This window comes from Cervus canadensis, chromosome 6 (assembly GCF_019320065.1).
Source record: "Cervus canadensis isolate Bull #8, Minnesota chromosome 6, ASM1932006v1, whole genome shotgun sequence".
NCBI classification, from domain to species: Eukaryota; Metazoa; Chordata; class Mammalia; order Artiodactyla; family Cervidae; genus Cervus; species Cervus canadensis.
Window position 1 is genome coordinate 73,564,401 of NC_057391.1, and position 20,971 is coordinate 73,585,371.

At 36.6% G+C, this 20,971-nt stretch overlaps 1 protein-coding gene and 1 non-coding gene across 9 annotated transcripts in view; both read left to right on the forward strand.

Annotated features, from left to right (window-relative positions):
* GPHN (gephyrin) overlaps positions 1-20,971 on the forward strand; it is a 524,662-nt gene that overhangs the window by 168,685 nt on the left and 335,006 nt on the right. The window lies entirely within an intron of this gene.
* TRNAC-ACA lies at positions 5,479-5,550 on the forward strand. Its single transcript has one exon. It is a non-coding gene; the product is annotated as a tRNA-Cys (tRNA).

A 20,971-nucleotide genomic window follows, 5' to 3' on the forward strand; every position in this document is an offset into this window, starting at 1 on the left:
AAAAACCATCACTTTGTATCTGACATATAACCCCGAATATTGCTAACGTAAGTTTTTATTATTTACTCTTCTAATCTTTGTATTAAAGAGTGTATCTTTCCATATGTTTGTGTCATCTTCCATTTCTTTTATCAGTTTCTTAGAGTTTTCCAAGTGCAGGTCTTTTACCTCCTTAGGTAGGATTATTCCTAGGCATTTTATTCATTTGATGCAATTTTAAATAAGATGGTTTCCTTAATTTCTGTTAGTTTATAGAATTGCAACAGATTATTGTATGTTAATTTTATATCCTGCAACTTTACTAAATTCATTGATGACCTCTAGTGGTTTTTGGTGGCATCTTTTAAGACTTTCTCAATAGAGTATCATGCCATCTGCAAACAGTGACAGTTTGACTTTTTTCTTTCCTGTTTGAATTTCTTTTCTTTCATTTGCCTGATTGTTGTGGCTAAGACTTCCATACTGTGTTGATTAAAAGTGGCAAGAGTAGTCATCCTTGTACCTGATCTTAGAGGAAATGCTTCAGCTTTTCACTGTTGACTATGATGTTAGCTGTGGGCTTGTCATATATGGCCTTTATTATGTTGAGGTATGTCCTCTCTGTGTCCACTTTCTCGAGTTTTTAATTATAAGTGTATGTGGATTTTATTAAATGCCTTTTTTTGCATCTGTTGAGCTGATCATCTGATATTTTTTCCCTTCAACCTGTTGATTTCATGCGTCACATTGATTTGTGGGACTGAACCTGCTTTGCCTCTTTGGGGTAAATCCCACTCTATCATGATGTGCCATCCTTCTTATGTGTTACTGGAGTTGGGTTTGCCTATACTTGGTTGAGGATTTTTGCGCCTGTATTCTTCAGTGATGTTGGCCTATAATTTTTTTTCTGTGATATCTTTTTCTAGTTTTGGTATCAGGGTGCTGCTAGTCTTTACATTTGGAAGCATTTCTTCTTTTGCAACTTTTTTGAAATACTTTGAGAAGTATAGGTATTAACTCTTCTGTAAATGTTTGGTGGAAGTCACCTGTGAAACCATCTGGTCCTGAACTTTTGTTTTTTGAGAGTTTTAAATTACTGATTCAGTTTCAATAATGTTAAGTGCTCTGATCATATTTTTCATTTCTCCCTGGTTTAATCTATACAGTCCATTAAATTCTCCAAGCCAGAATGCTGGAGTGGGTAACTCTTCCCTTCTCTAGGAGAGCTTCCCAACCCAGGGATCGAACCCAGGTCTCCTGCCCTTCAGGCAGATTCTTTACTATCTGAGCCACCAGGAAACCTGGTTTAATCTTGGGAGATTATATATTTCTAGGAATTTGTCCATTTATTCTAGTTTGTCCATTTTATTGTCATATACTTGTTTATAGTCTTTTATGATCCATTGTATTTTTATGGTGTTGGTTGTAACTTCTTTTTCATTTCTCATTTTATTGATTTGGTCTCCCTTTTTTTCTTGATGAGTCTGACTAATGATTTATCAATTTTGTTTATCTTTTCAAAGATCTGGATCTTAGGTTCATTCCCCTTTTCTACTGTTTCCTAGTCTCTATTTATTTCTGCTCTGATCTGTTTGAAATCTTTTTTTCCACTAGCTTTGGATTTTGTTTGTTCTCCTTTTTCTAGTTCCTGTATGTGTAAATTTAGGTTCTTTATTTGAGACTTTTCTTTTTTTCCTGAGGTAAGGTAAGCTTTGTAATTGCTATAAACTTCTCTCTTAAAACTACTTTTGCTGCATCATATAGATTTTGGGTTTTGTGTCTTCATTTGTATTCAGATATTTCTTGATTTTTCTCTTTGATTTCTTCAGTGATCCATTGATTGATTAGTCACATATGTTTTAGTATCCATATATGTGTTTTCTAGGCTTTTTGTTGTTGTTAATTTCTAATCTCATAACGTTGTTGAAACCGATACTTGATAGGATTGAAATTTTCTTAAATTTGCCTAGCTGTGATCTATCCTGGAGAAAGTTCCATGTGCACTTAAAAGCAATATTCTCCTGCTTTTGAGTGAGATGTTTATATTATATGTGTGTGTGTGTGTGTGTGTGTGTGTCTGTGTGTATGTTTGAACTCCATCTAGTCTAATGTGTCATTTAAGGCCAGTGTTTTGTTTTGTTTTCTTTTGTTCATTTATTTTCTGGGTGATCTTTGCGTTGATCTCAGTGGGATGTCAAAGTTCCCTGCTATTATTGTATTACTTTCAGTTTTTCTTTTTATGTTTGTTAATATTTGCTTTATATATATAGGCACTCCTATCTTGGGTGCGTGTGTTAACATCTTTTTCTTGGATTGGTCCCTTGATCATTATGTAATGTCTATCCCAGTGCAGAGTCTGACCTGCTGGTGTGTGCATTGCATCTTTAGGCTGCAGGGCTGTGATTTTTTGTGGCTGGTATCTACCCTTTGATGTGTCAGGCTGGTACCAGTGCTAGAGCAGGCTTGCCGGAGGACGGAGCTGGGACCCATCATATTCTGAGGCTAGTACCTGCCCACTGGTAGATGAAACTAGGTCCTGGAGTTTTATTGGAGAGTCCTGTGGGTCCTGATTCTAGTGTTTGTGCACTTGTTTGTGGGAATAGTCTCTGGGCTCTCTGGTGGGTAGGACTGTGTCCAGGGGAAGCTGAAGGCTCAGAGGACCTTAAGGCAGCCTGTCTGCTGGTGGACACGACTGTGTTATTGCCTATTTAACTGCTTGGCCTGAAGTGTCTTAGTGATGCTTCCTATAACTTATTGAGCCAGAGCACGTCTGGGTCCTGCTAGAGGGAGGATTTCAAAATGGTTCTTGCTAGCAGTAGTGTCTATGTGGTGGAATCAGCTACCAATAATGGTTGCTGCCAGTGTCTGGGTCCCTGGGGTGGGCTACAGTTGCCTCCTACCTCTCAAGGAGACTCTTCATGATAAATAAGTAGATCTGAACTGGGCTTTTCCCAAATTAGTGCTTCTGCCCTGGATCCCAGAGCTTATTAGATTTTGAGTGTACCCTTAAGAGTGAAGTCTCTGTTCACCCCAGCCTTTTGGGACTTTTGAAAATAATCCCTACTGGCCTTCAGTGCCAAATGCTTTGGGAGCCTCTTCTTCCTGGTACAAGACCCGCAGCCTGGAAAGCCCAACATGGGACTTGGACCCCTCACTCCATTGGGAGAATCTCTGCATTTGTAATTGTTCTTCTGTTTGTAGGTCACTTACGGGAATTGACTGTATTGTGACTCTGCCCTCCTCCATGTCTCCCTGTGGTTCCTTCTTTATATCTTTGTTTTCAGTCTTTTCTAGTAGGTTCTGGTCTTTTAAACCAATGGTGGTTGGTTTTAGTTGTAATTTTGCTGTGCCTATTAGAGGAGGTGAGCTCAGGGTCTTTTTACTCTGCCATATTTGCCAACATTAGAAATGAATTATATATGAGCATTTGAAGTAGAAGTTTATTAGAATTCTTTACTTTAGCTGAGTTTTAGTTTTAACAAGGAATATGTGTAACTAAATAGATCTGATCTAATAGCAGATAAATTTTGAATTTTTATTTTTTAACCTATCATAAAGTAATGAAAAGATTTCTAATAACAAAAATAGTTTAGAGGAGAAACTTTATATTACTGGAATGCTCTCAGTTGACAACATCCATTTTTCCTTTCCAATTAGAATAGCTGGACATGGCAGAGCTGCTGCTGCAGGTTTATTTTTGAAATTGTAACAGATGGTTACCATTATTCTTCCTTAAAACAGTAAATGAAGGGACCAGACATTAGAAAGTGAATTTATTCAGTGATTTACTCACATGTTTTTGTTTCATGAATAGTGACAATATGAGACTTTAGCTTAATGGGGGAAATCAATTGACATTATAAAAGTATATCTGTTATCTTACATAAATGTTTTAGTCAGATACTTAAACACCATGCTTTTAAAATAGTTTTTGAAAGAATCTTTATAACTTCAGAGAAATCATATGGTTTAAACTGTAGAAATGTATTTTTTCTTTGTTGTTTTCTATGTTAAATTTTCTTTTTCCCACTCAGTGTGGTTTTCCCTTTTATTGCCTATTTTTTTCCCTTTATCACCTTGGAGAATTTTAGCTTTGTGTCAGTTTTTCTAGCTTTTGAGTAGTTCATTGTATCAGTCAAAATTCAACCAGGAAAAAAAGCAGGAAGTGATTTACTGGGATTAGCAGTTTAAAGACGTGTTGAAAGAGTAGAATAAAAGGCAAGTAAGATCTTTGCTAGACCTTGGTTTTACTGCTAACATTTAAGGAGTCCGGAAGGTGAAACAAGTTCAGGAATTGTATATGGGTGATTGTGGTTGCCTCCATTTCCAAACGTGTAATGTGTACAAAAACACCTAGAAAGAAATGTTACTAAGTTAGCAAAAAATTTGACACTATGGTAAAATATAGAAGGGGGATATGCTTAATTTTTGAGAGGAAAGTTAGCTCTATAAATGCTGTTAATGGCCTCGGGTGGCTTTTTTTTTTTTTTTTTTTTTTTTTAATGCATCATAGTCCATGTGGCTCTCTCTCACCTTTTTCTTAATGAGTCTATATATTGTATCTCTCTTGGAAATCACCAAATTCTTACTACCTCATGTCACTGAATCCGAGTCTTATTGTGCAGTGTTTTTCTTTTTTTTAATCCATGATGTACTGAAGGAAAACCAAATAGGCCACATTTAGAGGATGGAATTATTGAATGTACATGAGAAAGAAAACTTTTTTTCTCTAGGAAACGAGTACTAGGAAAAGTAAAAAGTAAAGGAGATTATATTCAGATTCTTATATTACATTCCAGATTACCGTCTGTTGGTCACTTTTAAGTTCTCCACTGGAGGATGAGAAGAAATGATAATAGTTTCATAGAAAGTGAAAAGGGAAAATACTCAAAATTTCAAAAAAATCACTAATTTGGAAGGCTGTGTAACTTGTCTGTTACAGTGTGTCAGTGATACATATACCTTTTCATAGAAATCCTACAGTTCCCCTTTTAGGTACTTCCCATCTTTGTCACTCTAACCTCATACAAGGTTCTCTGTGGGAGAAAAGATTTATTTCATTCTACTGCGGCATCCCTGATGATTCTAAGTATTCAAGTGCTATAATTATAAATGCTTGAACAATGTTTATGTGCATGATTATGACCAGCAATTCATTAACTATGACAGTGAGTGAAGAGAGAAGAAGAAAAGGGTTGTATCTTTTTTGAGTGAAATTTTGAACATAAGCCAATATTCAGAAAATCATTAGAACTCCAAAGTGAGAATTCTTAAACCTAATACATTTTTTCTTTTAATCTTCTAGAGATCAAACAGTTTAATCTTTCTCTGGGAAGTCAACACCCATTTGTTTACCCATAAAAAATCTCAAGCTTTTTTTCCCTGAAGAAGTAAGACTTGCTCCAAAGATAGAGAAATATTCACATTGGACTATTACATGAAAAATAAATAAAACTTAAATCATTGAAATTTGGGGTTGATTTGTTATAGAATCTGGCTTCCCTGGTAGCTCAGATGGTAAAGCGTCTGCCTACAATGCGGGAGACCCGGGTTCGATCCCTGGGTGGGGAAGATCCCCTGGAGAAGGAAATGGCAACCCACTCCAGTATTCTTGCCTGGAAAATCCCATGGACTCAGGATCCTGGTAGGCTGCAGTCCATGGGGTTGCAAAGAGTTGGACACAATTGAGCGACTTCACTATTGTATAGAATCTAGTGTTACTCTAGCTCTGTGTTGTCCAGATAGGGTAGCCATTAGCTACATGTGGTTATTTAAATATATTAATATAAAATATTTTGGTTTCTCAGTCATATGCATTCATATCAAGTACTCAGCAGTCACATATAGTTAGTGGCTATAGTATCTGACTGTACAGATAGACTGTTTCCATCTTCACAGAAAGTTCTATTGCACAGAGCCACTCTAATGCACTCTTATAAGCACCTGAGTTTGTGGTTCCTGATTTAGGACCTGAAACAAAGAGAAGCATAATATTCTTGTCAATTATAAATGATTATACATGATTATTCAGTAGGGATTAAAACACTGTTAACATTTGTATGACAGTCATAAGTTAAGAAATACTTTCATATGTTATCTAATTTGATCTCCTAAACCAACTTTTTGAAGTTGGTAAGCACAGATTTCACCCTTCATCCTTAAGAGCATTTTCCATCAACAGATCTTTCTTATTGTGAGGGTGAAGCTTAATATAAAAAACACACAGCACAGAAATAGCAATAAGTACCTCTTTTTTAATTCTTCATCTTGTGGCTTCATCTTCCCTTAAGACCTTGGAGATTGTTGCTCCCACATAGTAATGGAGAGAAAATTCTAGAAAAGTTCCAGCCTGGAAGTCAAAAAAGATCACTGCTTACATTCAGTTATTGAAAACTTGTCATGTGGTCACATCTGGATCCGAGGAACTAAAAAATGTAGTCTCTGGCTGGGCAACCACTATGCAGCAATATATTTGATGGTATGGTAAGAGGAACACACATTTTTGATGTTTGATTTTGCCACAAAAGACTAGGCAAGTAATACACAAGAGTGAAGTGGGCCAGATGTCAGTGCATATGCATTCACTCTGTATATGTGTGGGGAGTGGGCAGAGCTGTGGCATGCCGTGTACATGGACAAGTTGCTATTCATTATCAGCTAGTGTTGTCCTGTCTAAGGTGCCAGATCTTTTAGTTGTAGGGTTTTCAATGAAAATCTGAAACTCCTGTTTTAATATCCCTGGTTTTGAAAGATTATAAATTAAATAGCTGTAACCATTCATGTATACGTTTTTCTATAAAACAAGTATCATGTTTAACTTTTAAGAAATTGTAAAATTGTTTTCCTAAGCTGCTATACCACCTTACATTCCCACCAACAATATATGAGAGTTCTAATTGCTCTGTATCTGACATTTGCTCATCAGTATCTTTTATTTTAGCCATTCTGAGAGGTATGTAGTGGTATCTCTTAACGGTTTTCATTTCCCTCTCATATTGGCTAATGATTTTGAACATTTTTTCCTTTACTTATTTGCCATATGTATATCAACTTGGGTCAAGTTTTCATTCAAATCTTTTACTTATTTTTGATCGAGTTGTTTGCTTTCTTCCTGTTGAATATTGAGAGTTCTTTATATATTCTTATATAAAGATATATATAAAGCTTATATATAGATATAAAGATATATATAAGCCCTTTGTTGGATTTGTGAGTTGCCAACATGTTTTCTCAGTCTGTAGCTTGTCTTTTCATTTTCTTAACAGTGTGTTCCATAGAGCAAAAATTCTCAATTTTGATAAACTCTTTGCCATACTCAGTCACTAAGATTTTTTCCCTGTATTTTCTTATAAAATTTTATAATTTTGCATTTAATTTTTTTAATAAGGTGTGAAGTTTAAGTCAAATTTCATTGACTTGCATATGGATATTCAGTTGTTCTAACACTATTTGTGGAAAAGAAAATAGAATTTTGTAGGCTGCCAGGAAGGAAGATATTTCTTAACTTCTGTATTTTCACTCGGAAACTTCCTATAAGGCTTTCTCATTTCCATTGTTATAGCAAGTTCACTTGCTATAATGTGTTGAAAATTGCCTAATTTTAATCAAAATCATGTATGTTTACTAATGCTTATCATAGTGATTTCTAGCTACACTATTCCTTCCCCAAACCATTAGATTATGATTTAAGCCTATAACCGAATGCCTGGAGTTCAGGGTGGTATTGTTTACTTGCTCAATCGTGTCTGACTCTTTGTGACCCCATGGACTGTAGCCTGCCAGGCTCCTCTGTCCATGGGATTTCCCAAACAAGAATACTGCAGTGCGTTGCCATTTCCTTCTCCAGGGGAGCTTCTTGACCCAGGGATTGAACCAGGGTCTCCTGCATTGGCTGACGGATTCTATACCACTGAGTCACCCAAAAAGGTTTTATCTGCTAGCAAACATTTCCAAAAGGCAATCAAAAAGAATTTAGAAGCAAATGTTTTAATGCTTGAAATGTGTAAACTGTACAGTTATTTCGGACATTATGTACAGAACTGTTCTAACACATTCAAAAATCCTTCAAAATCATTGAAAAATCAGGAAACCAACAAATAATTATTGAGCATTCATTTTCTAGGAATTAGGTTCGGCAGAAGATAGAAAGACAATATATAGTTTTAATGTCCTCAGAAATTCTACACTCAAGTTGACATGGAGTAAAATCTAGACCTGCAAACTCAAATATCTTCAGTTTCCGGAAAAGTATTGTAAACATTTTGAGTTCCAGATATAAGAAAATAGGGAGAGTTAGGAACTTTGTTAGCCTAGAGAGTTCATTAATGATAAAAGGCATTCACACAAACAGCAATACGTACAGATGTCCAAAGAAATCACCTTAAAAGATTGACCTCAGTCTAGGCTGTAAGTTTGCAACCCAGCCTCTGACTGTGAGGATCTGCCTTTAGGTGTCTGGAAGGACTATGAATTTGAAAGGATTGCCCTTACAAACAGTTACGTGCATATGTACATACACTTGGCTTTCTTTAGTTAAAAAGCAGATTTTTCAAATTTCTCATTGGCTTTATATGTAAGTAGGGTGTTTATGTGTGTGAATGTGTGTACACGTTCTTACGTATTTACTGTGGTGAATATCGTAGTCCTTTTATTCTCTCCTACATTTTCTGATTGATCATTATTGGTATTTTAGTTTTGCTTTTTAACCTTTCAACTCTTACTTATTCTACTAAGCTCTTATGTTGAATTTAACTATAGCTGAAAATTGTATGCTTTCCTGACTTTTTAGTGAGAATGTTTCTGACGTCTCACCTTTTAGTATAATGTTACTTTTGATTTATTGTATTAATATATCCCCTTCGGAAATTTCCTTCTATTCCTACTTTACTTGAATCTTTAGATTTTGCTTATTTAAATCAGGAGTCGATATAGAATTTTATCAAGTACTTTTCCAGTATCTGTTGAGATGGTTTTATGTTTTTTAATTTGCATTGAACCCTACTCCAGAGGTGAACCTGACGGACAAGTTAATAGACCTTCATCTGTATCAGAATCCATGATAAATATGTTGTAGATACTTCTAAGAAAATATTTTGTCATTTTCTATTTGACTACTCTATTCCTCTAGTGCAGAGTTTCTCAGTCTCAGCTTTATTGTCATTTTGGGCTAGCTAATTGTCATGGGAGGCTCTCTTGTGCATGATAGGCTGTTAAGCAACACCTCTGGTCTCTCCCTGCTGGATGCCAGTACTACCATCTAAGCTATAACTAATGAAAACTTATCTAGACATTGCAAAGTGTCCCCAGGGAGCAAAATCACTGCCAGTTGAGAGCCATTCTGGTGGTTTTGGCAGATTTTTTTTTTCAACAGAGAATAAGAATGTAGATAAGGCAATTAAAATTATAATCTTGTTGAAAGTACCTTTGGGATTTTTTTTTTCTTTTAGCATTTTACTGAATTTTACAAATGCATGTTGCTGGAATATAAAAAATGTTATAAAGATATGCTTCTTCAGTGCTATAAATTTATAACTTCAGTAGCTTATAATGTCTGAGGTAAGTTGTCAGAAAGTTGAATTAGCTTTGGCAGGATGCCTGGATGAACCACTTAGCAGGGAGCAGGGAAAACACAGAAATAAAAAAAGAAAATGAACAAGTTCTATCCTTAATTGTTTATCTTTCTCAATGCAAAATATCTCCATAGTATTTATTCAATTTATATATAAAATTAGCATACAAGAATGCTAAATACTAAATGTAGTACCTTTTTTTAAAAAAATTAGGATTGTTCCTACTAAGAAGTTTATAATGCATTTAAAAATAACACACATACTGGGAACATTAACAAAAATGATATATATGATTACATGACAAATGAATTGGGATTACTATTGAATATTAAAAGTCTGTAGAGGAAGGAGATCATCTTTCTTGGAATGGTGTTTTTCCAAGTTTTCACTAGGAGCATTTTGCTTTTACTCTGCTCTTTCTCTAAAGATCAGACTGTCTTTGTACTATTAGTCTCCTCATTCAAGTTATGACCGGAGTTTAGAGCTCATTTCATGGACCTGAAGTTGGGGTATTCTCCAGCTACATGTTCTTCTATCTACAAGTTTCCAGTCAATAATATGGGTTAATACAGTACTACAAATTCTATTAATCTCTCTGCAGTTAACTTGCAAGTGAAATGAACTATTTTATTGTTGAAAATCATGATTAATAGATAGACCTTTCTTCCTGGTAGTCCTGTTGTTTTTTAATAGTGTTACTTGAGAAGGAAGAACAGATATGTTAGAGGTAAGAAGAACAGAAAAGTTTGAAAGATAATTGCTGGTTAATGTGAAAAATAAAAACAGTGAAAAGAACAGCTGCAGCTCAGCTTGACTGAATCTTCCACCCGTACTCCTGGAAAACATTCAAAAAGAAATTGGATTTTTCCTCCATATATACAACGTTTTTTGTTTGTATTGTTTTTCTTTTTTAAAATACTTAATTCTTATTTTTCATTGAAGTAATACATTCACATGTTTTAAAAAATCAAACAATGCTAAAATAACTTATAACAACAATGAAAACCAGCTACCTGCTTTTATCCTGCTGTTTCCAGAAGCAGCCAGTTTCTTGCAGTTGTTTCTTCTGATATTTGCATGCATATTTCATACAGTGCCCTTTGCTGTATCTATTGTAGACATTATATGTTTGTTTTCTCTGGCTACCATAATAGATGATTATAAATGGCTTAAAACAGCACATATTTGTTATCTTACAATTCTATAATTTAGAAATCCCATACAGGATCTCGACTGCACAACAATAATACAGGATCTCACTTAGGCTGAGATCAAGATGTGGGCAGAACTACATTCCTTTCTGGAGACTGAAGGGGAGAATTCTTTTCCTTGCTTTTTCCAGCTTTTGGTGGCCACCCTCTTACCAGGGCTCATCATCCCTTCCAGTTGAAAAGCAAGCAACATCAGGAATCCTAATCTTCACATTACCATCTCTCGTCTACTTTTAAGGTACCCTTGTAGTTTTACATTGAGAATCAACAAGATAATCCAGAATACATTCCCTATTTTAAAGTCAGCTGATTAGCTTTATCCCATCTGCAGGTTTAATTTGACTCTGCCAGATAGCCTGGGCTTCCCTGATGGCTCCGTGATAAAGAATCTGCCTGCCAGTGCAGGAGAATCAGGTTCAGTTCCTCAGTCGGGAAGTTCCCCTGGAGAAGGAAATGGCAACCCCACTCTAGTATTCTTGCCTGGAGAATTCCTTGGACAGAGGAACCTGGTGGGCTACAGTCCATGTAGTCACAAAGAGTCGGACATGACTTAGTGACTAAATAACAACAACAACCATACAGCCTAACATATTCACAGGGGCGTTATTCTGCCTACTATACCTTCCCAGTATGATCTGTTGCTGTTCAGTCACTAAGTTGTGTCCGACTCTGCAACCCCATGGACTGCAGCTCGCTAGGCTCTCAGTCCTCCACTGTCTTCCTGAGTTGGCTCAAATTCGTATCCATTGAGTCATAATGTTATCCAACCATCTCATCCTCTATCACCCTCTTCTTCTCCTGCCCTCAATCTTTCCGAGTATCAGGGTCCTTTTCAGTGAGTTGGCTCTTATCATCAGGTGGCCAAAGTATTGAAGCTTCAGCTTCAGCATCAGTCCTTCCGGTGAATATTCAAGGTTGATTTCCTTTAGGATTGAATGGTTTGATCACCTTAGAGTCCAGGTGACACTCAAGTGTCTTCTTCAGCACTGTAATTCAAAAGCATCAATTTGACGCTCAGCCTTCTTTATGGTCCAGACCTTGGCTAGTATTTTTCAATTCCTCCTACAGCTCAGTGAAATCCTTCTCAGTACTCTTTTCCACTTTTTCAAACTCATCAAATAATTTGACTTCTGGTTTTTACCTGGAGATCTTTGTCCTGTTCCTTCACCATCAGAGTAAGTTTGTTTACCTGTACTGAAGACTGAGAGTCTTCATATATAAGCCATCTGCTAGCTTAAAATTGTCCACCTTCTGTAGTACCTTGTACCTACAATTCCTCAGTATTTGAAGATTTTTATATGAATCACCTTGTTACTGGTATTTCCTTCTGGAGGTGCTTAGGTAATGCCTATGTGCATGCTAAGTCGCTTCAGTCATGTCTGACACTTTGCGACCCAGTGGACTATAGCCTGCCAGGCTTCTCTGTCCATGGGATTCTCCAGGCAAGAATACTGGAGTGGGTTGCCATGCCCTCTCCAGGGGATCTTCCTGACTGGGGTGTCAAACCTGTGTCTCTTTTTTATATCTTCTACATTGGCAAGTAGGTTCTTTACCACTAATGCTCCTTGGAAGCCCAGGTAATGCCTAGGGTAACCATACAGTTGATTTTTATCTGAACCTGGGATAACATGGAGTAGGAAAGAAAGATAAAGGAAAGACAAAGAAGGAAAGGAGGCAGGAGAGATAAATTCAGGTTACTTTCAGCCTGGACCAAGTGGTATAGAAATATACAATCTCACTTACTTAAATGCAGTGTTGATAAAATTGGCATTAAATTAGAGAAATTTTTGAATTATAAGTTTTTGCTCATTTTTAGAATAGCTTTGTACTTTGAATATATACAGTTACCTGGAATTAATATCAGACCTTAGTTTAAATTATGACTTTTTCAGAGCTTAACTGGCACCACTCAATCTTGTGTATGCTAACATATCATCCTGGTTTTTCTGTTTTCCTCACAGATCTTATTGGATTGAAATCTTTCTTATTTATTTGTTTGTTTATACCTGTATCCCTGATAGAAGTAAGATCCATAAGGACCAGATTTGTTTTGTTCACTGCCTTCTCTCTCATACGTGGAACATGCCTAGCATATAATACATACTCAATAAGTATGTATTGAATCAATGAACAAAAGTGTTTAGGCATGTTATTCTAGCAAATATATTAACAGAATTTTAGTAGCATTATCAAAAGAATCTTTGTAAATAAGGCTTTAGAAACTCACAGATGTTTCTGTTTTAGATAATTTAAATTCTACTCTCCAGTCTCATTTAATTATGGATTATACACTTTGCATATCAGCAAGAGATTAGTTTATGTTAGTCCTGGGCAAAGTATCATATAATCTATGAGTTATTCGTGTTTACTATAACTGTATTATGTGAAATACGCACAATGAAATTTCACTAGTGTTTATTAAATATAAGATTATAAAACAGATCAAAACTGCAAATAAGGGCAACAGCATTCTTATAAATAAAGGCTTGAACACAGTATACTAAGTACTAATGGTCAGGTCAGATTTTTAAAGATCTTAAAAGATTTTCTAAGTTCTTTCTAAATTTATTTATCTTTTAATTGGTAAGTCATTATAACAAAACTTGTTGTATTCCAGTGATCATCTATATGAGTTGTTTGAATTTAAGAATATATTTAAGTTAATATTCTTAATGATAATTTAATTTTCTAATGTTTACATGAACTGAAGTCTGAAGAACATTCTCTGTCTTTCAGTTTTAGTTCAGTTGCTCAGTTGTGTCCAACTCTTTGTGACTCCATGGACTGCAGTATGCCAGGCTTCCCTGTTCATCACCAACTCCCAGAGCCTACTCAAACTCATATCCATCCTGTCAGTGATGCCATCCAACCATCTCACCCTCTGTTGTCCCCTTCTCCTCCCACCTTCAATCTTTCCCAGCATCAGGGTCTTTTCCAATGAGTCAGCTCTTCTCATCAGGTGGCCAAAGTATTGGAGTTTCAGCTTCAGCATCAGCCCTTCCAATGAATATTCAGGACTGATTTCCTTTAGGATGGACTGGTTGGATCTCCTTGCAGTCCCAGGGACTCTCAAGAGTCTTCCCCAACACCACAGTTCAAAGGCATCAATTCTTCAGCGCTTAGCTTTCTTTATGGTCCAACTCTCACATCCATACATGACTACTGTCTTTAGAATAACATTTATATATGAAAACTTAATTCTAAGATACATATTAACTGACACAGACAAGTATGTGTGCTAAATCACTTCAGCTGTGTTCAACTCTTTGCGACACTATGGACTGTAGCCCACCAGGCTCCTCTATCCATGGGGATTCTCCAGGCAAGAATACTGGAGTGAGTTGCCATACCCTCCTCCAAGGGGTCTTCCTGACACAGGAATCAGTCCCATGTCTCTTAAGTCTCCTGCATTGGCAAATGGTTTCTTTTACCACTAGCACCATCTGGGGGAAAAGGTCTGGGCATTGAAATGACATAGGTATAGGTAAATGACACTTTTCTCCTTGTTAGCCATCTATAGTGTTAGTTGCTTAGTCGTGCCTGACTCTTTGCAACCCCATGGACTGCAGCCCACCAGGCTTCTCTGTCCATGAGATTATATCCTTAAGCAAATTAACCTTTCTGAACCATACATAGAGACTGTACTGAGACAGTGTATGTAAAAATGCCTAGTATAATGTCCAATATAAATTCTCAATAAATTCCAATTCTCTTTCCTTCCTTGATGAAGTTGGAACAGAAACTCTTCTCATTTACCAAAATAATGGAGAAGAATGACGAGATTAAAAAATATCCATTTAACCCTAGTGAGCTTGGCTATTATCCATAGATATTAAAGAGGGGAGTTTCTAATTAAAGGCTTTTAGGGATCAAACTTTGAGCATCTTTTATAAAGGTACCTGGTTTATTTTTAAATCATTTTGGCCTAGTCTTTTCCCCCATAGCCTCATTCTCCTTCCCAGTCTCCAGTAATCCTGTTCTGCTGTAGGGCCATGCCACAGGACAAGCAGAGTTCACATAACCTCTTAATGTATATCAGGATGCAGGCTGTGATAGTCTGACCACTGTCAGATATCAAGGTTTCTTCTGATATGCTTTCTCAGTAAATACTACCCACCACACTTTGCTCAGACACTTGCCCAGGTCTGAATAAACTCTGCATCCACACCTGAGCTCTTTCCAATTGCCACAACCCTCAATCCAGTCTGTGACTGTGACATAAAAGTAAGCAAAGCTGAAGCATTGGCTCAGCTCAGGCTGGAGTACACGCTGGGGCTATTATGGGCAACTGGACAGCCACTTGCGCAGTCCTAATTATCCCTCTCTGTTCTGCTGTGGGTTCATTCCTCATGAGTGAAGTCCATGCTGACTACAGCCTTCCTGTTAGTCCCAGCAAAGCTCAAATGCCAAGGAGTTACCTGTGCCTTATCTCAGGGTTGGGACCCCCAATATGTGGCTGGAACCATTTCCCCTTCAGGAAGAATCTCTACCCCTGTAATCTCCCTTTTCCTCCAAGTCCCCTCCCAGGGACACAAGGCCTGATCTGATCACTTCTCCTCCTACCTGATTTCTTGTGGATCTGTCTTACAGCCTTGGTTGTATAGAAGTCTTTATAACAGTTTTCATTAGTTTTTAGTGAAGATTGTTCCTCATGTAGAATTTTTTTTTTTTATCAGAGTATACAGTAAAGAATCTGCCTGCAGTCCAGGAGACGCAGGTTCAGACCCAGGTGAGGAAGCTCCCCTGAGGAAGGAAGTGGCAACCAACTCCAATATTCCTGTCTGGGAAATCCCATGGCTAGAGGAACCTGGTGGGCCACAGTCCATGAGGTCAAAAAAGAGCCCAACGTGACTTAGTGACTAAACAACAGTAGTTGATTTACAAGGTTACTTTCTGTTGTACAGCAAAGTGAATCAGTTATATATATATATACACACACACATACACACACACACATATATATCTCCACTCTTTCTTTGGCATCAGGTAGTTACATCTTTGGCCACCTGATGCAAAGAGCTGACTCATTAGAAAAGACCCTGATGCTGGGAAAGACCAAAGGCAAGTGGAGAAGGGGACAACAGAGGACAAGATGGTTGGATGGCATCACTGACTCAATGGACATGAGTTTCAGCAAGCTCTGGGATATGGTGAAGGACAGGGAAGCCTGGCAGTCCATGGCATCGCAAAGAGTCCAACATGACTGAGCAACTGAACAACAAATCCACTCTTCCAGATTCTTTCCCATATAGGCTATTAGAAGAGTATGAGTGGAAGTCCCTGTGCTGTACAGTAGGTCCTTATTAGTTATCTGTTTTATATAGTATTATGTATGCTGCTACTGCTAAGTCACTTCAGTCGTGTCCGACTCTGTGCGACCCCTTCCCTGGGATTCTCCAGGCTAGAACACGAGTGGGTTGCCATTTCCTTCTCCAGTGCATAAAAGTGAAAAGTGAAAGTGAAGTCACTCAGTCATGTCTGACTCTTCACGACCCCATGGACTGCAGCCTACCAGGCTCCTCTGTCCACGGGATTTTCCAGGCAAGAGTACTGGAGTGGGGTGCCATTGCCTTCTCCGTATGTCCATCCAAATCTACCAGTTAATCCTTCCTCCCAGCCATTTTACCACAGCAACCATAAGATTGTTTTCTACATCTGTGACTGTATTTCTGTTTTGTAGATACATTTATTTGTGCCATATTTTAGATTCCATATATAAGTGATATGATATGATACTTTCTTTCTGTCATACTTTTCTCAGTATGGCAGTCTCTGGGTCCAGCCATGTTGCTGCCAATGGCACTATTTCATTCTTTTTTATGGCTGAATAATATAATATTCCATTGTATATGAAACACATCTTCTTTATTTTTCTGTCGATGGACATTTAGGTTGCTTCCATGTCCTGACTATTTAAAATAGTCTTGCAGTGAACATCGGGGTGCATGTACCTTTTAAAATTATGATTTTCTCCAGGTATATGCCTAGGAGTGGGATTGCTGCATCATATAGTTGCTCTCTTTTTAGTTTTTAAGGAATCTCCATACTGTTCTCCATAGTGTTTGTGCCAGTTTACATTCTCATCAACAGTATAGAAGGTAAAAGAGAAATTAAGGAAACAATCCCATTTACTGTCACATGAAAAAGAATGAAATACCTAGGAATAAACCTACCTAAGGAGACAAAAGACCTGTACTCAGAAAGCTATAAGATACTGATGAAAACTTTAAGATCAGGATGGCACAGATGGGAGAAATATACCATTTTCTTGAATTGGGAGAATCAATATTGTGAAAATGACTGTACTACCCAAAGCAATCTACAGATTTAATGCAATCCCTATCAAATTACCAATGGCATTTTTCACAGATCTAGAACAAAAATATTTTACAATTTGTATGGAAACTCAAAAGACTATGAATAGTAAAACTACAGTAATCAAAACCATATGATTTTGGCATAAAAACTAACTTACAGATCAATGGAACAGGATAGCAAGCCCAGAAATAATCCCCCACACTTATGATCTATTAATTTATCACAAAAGAAGCAAAGAATGTACAGTGGAGAAAAGACAGCCTCTTTAATAAGTAGTGCTTGGAAAACTGAACTGCTTCATATAAAAGAATGAAATTAGAAAACTCCCGAACACCACACACAAAAATAAACTCACAGTAGATTAAAGACCTAAGTATAAGGCTATACCATAAAACTCCTAGAGGAAAACATAGGCAGAACACACTCTTCCATAAACCAAGATCTTTTTTGACCCACCTCCTAGAGTAATATAGATCTATTTTTGATGTGTTCATGCAGGATGTTGATTTCCACATCTTCCTACTTTGCCATGTTGATCCAGAAGTCTGTAGATACTGCTTTAAAAAAGATTTTTGCTCAGGATCTTGGTGAAATTTCATATGTCTGACTCCCCTGAACTAATTCATTCATTCACCAAATGTGTGCTGATTTTTCAAACTACAAGTACCCACTATTTGCCAAGTATAGAAAGTAATTTAAATATAATCTGTACCTTCATTATCTAGTGGAGAATATAGATCTCTAAGCAGATAATTACAATAATAGAAGAAAAGCTATAATGCAAATATGAGTAAGGCACTATTCATAGTAGAGGAAGTGCCTATTTCTGCTTCCAGAGTTTGTAGAAGTGTTCTGAAAGTGGTATTTGATTCCTGAAAGGTGATTTGAAGTTTTGGGGATGGGGAAGAGTATTCAAGGTACAGGTAATTGAGAGACATAAAGCAAAGGATTGCCTAATGCATTTATGAAACTGTTGACAATTGGCATGGTTGTAACAAACAGGTGCTATGAAGGGGTAACAGGAAACGAAACAAGAAATAGACTTAAGGAGTCAAGTTTATTAAAGGAATTTTCATCACACTTCTTAAGGTATTGCCCATAAATTAATTAGGATGTGACATGGCAAAAATTACATTGTGAAAAGATTTGTACAGCTATGAGGATACTCCTAAAACCATGGTTAGAAATAATAAAATCTTAAAGTAAGAAAGTGAAAATGGAGGAATGAATATTTTCCAGATAAATTATGGCAAATAAAAATATGACTGTCATTAAATTATGTGAAAGTGAAGTCGCTCAGTCGTGTCCGTCTCTTTGTGATCTCATGGACTGTAGCCTGCCAGGATCCTCTGTCCATGGGATTTTCCAGGCAAGAACACTGGAGTGGGTTGCCATTTCCTTCTCCAGGAGATCTTTCCAACCCAGGGATTGAACCCAGGTCTCCCTCATTGTAGGCAGACGCTTTACCATCTGAGACACCAGGGAATGTTATGTAGGGGTTGAGAAAGGTAGACATTTAAAAGATTTTCACACTTCTGACATGCACTAGTGGGTCAATTAACATTTAACATAACAAAAAATGTGGAAAACTGTAGCGGAGGAAGATATGACTTGGGGAGAAAAATCAAACTATTTTTGAGAAACTTTGAATTACCTTTAAATATTTCTATTCCTAATGAATTTGAATTTAGATAACCATGATGGTGTGGTCACTCACCTCAAGCCAGACATCTTTGAGTGTGAAGTCAAGTGGACCTTAGGAAGCATTACTATTAGTAGAGGTGATAGAATTCCAGCTGAGCTATTTCAAATCCTAAAAGATGATGCTGTTAAAGTGTTGCAGTCATATGTCAGCAAATTTGAAAAACTCAGCAGTGGCCACAGACAGGGAAAGGTCAGTTTTCATTCCAATCCCAAAGAAAGTTCAACATTTTCTTATGTTGTACTACCCTTGAATTCCTGGGTTAATCTGATTTGGTCACCATGTATAATCCTTTTTTTTTTTTTTTTTTAGGACTCAAGAAAATATTAAGGCACTGAATCCAAATGTATTAAAAGGATTATACATGGTGACCAAGTCAGATTACCCCCAGGAATTCAAGGGTAGTTCAACATAGGAAAATTAATTACTGTAATGTACCACATTAAGAGAAAGATTGAAAGGCAAAAAACCACATGATCATCTCATTTGACAGAGAGAAAACATTTAACAAAAACCCAGCATATTTCCATGGTAAAAACACTCAGAAATCTAGAAGTAGAAGGGGACCTACTTAACCTGATAAAAAGCATTTGTGAAAATCCCACAGCTGACATCATATTCAGTTGTGAAAAATGGAAAGCTTCACCACTGATACTGAACATTGCACTGGAAGTTCTAACCATAGTATTTAGACAAAGACAGGACATAAAAGGTATCCAGATGGTTAAGTGAGAAGTAAATCTATCTCTATTCACAGATAACATGATCCTGTGTATAGAAAATCCTAGAGAATCCAAAAGAAAGTTACTAGAGTCAATAATCAAGTTCAGAAAAGTTGCAAAGTACAAGATGAACACAGGAAAATCATTTGTTTCTATACATCAGCAATGAACAATCTGAAGAGCAAATTAAAAACTACTCCATTTAAAATAGCATCTAAAAATAAAGATAGACCTATAGACCAATAGTATAAAATTAAGGATCCAGAAATAAACCTGTATCCATGGAAAACTGACTTTAGACAAAGGTGCTGAGTCAAAGCTGTGAGAACAGCTTTCGGAAAGAAATGGTACTAAGTGATTGGATTTCCACATGGAAAATAATTAACTTAAAATCATATCTCGTGCCATATACAAACATTAACTCAAAATGGATCAGTACCCTAAATAGAAGCACTAAAATAATAAAACACTTTCAAGAAAATGTAGTAATAAACCTTCAAGACATTGGATTTGGCAATGGATTCTTATGCATTACACCAGGAAGGTGAGCAATGAAAGAAAAAAGTACATAAACTGGACTTCACCAAAATTAAAAGTTTTTGTGCATCAAAGTCTATTATCAAGAAAGTAAAAGACAACCTACAGAATGAGAGAAAATATCTGGAAATAATATCTTAGATAAGGGTTTAATATCCAGAATGTATATATACAGCTCACCAGCAAAAAGAAAACCCGATTTAAAAATTGTCAGAGCACTTGAATCGTTATTTCTTTAGATAAGAGACACATGTGGCCAGTAAGAATATGAAAAGATACTTTATACCCATTAGGGTAGCCATTAAAAAAATAGAATAACAAGTATTGATGAGGATGTGGATAAATTGGAACCCTCATGCATTCTTGGTGGTAGTGTATCAATAAAATCTGTACAGTCACTTCAGAAAACTGGTGGTCTTTCAGATGCTAAACTTGGAATTACTACCTGATTGAGCAGTTCCACCTCCTAGGTAAATATCCAAAAGAACTGGAAAGAGAGATTCAGATATTGTATGCTAATGTTTATTGCAGTATTGTTTACAATAGCCAGAAAATTGAAGCAATCTAAGTTTCCATTAACAGATGAATGGATAAATAAATATGGTATATACATACAGTGGAAATTATATGGTCATAAAAAAGGAATGAAGTTCTGATACAGTGCTACAGTGTGGATAAAGCTTGAAAACTAGGCACAGTGACATTTTCCAGACACAAACGGACAAATATTGTATGGTTTCTCTTTGTGAGTTTCCTAGAGTAGTCAAATTCGTAAAGACAAAGTTGGTTAGTAGTTACAGGGGGGTAGGGGAAAATGAGAAGTTATTCCTTAATGATTATAGAGTTTCTGGGTTTTTTTTTTCTTTTTTTTATATAGAGTTTCTGTTTATGGGATGGGTAAGTTTTAGAAATAGTACTGATGGTTGCCCATCA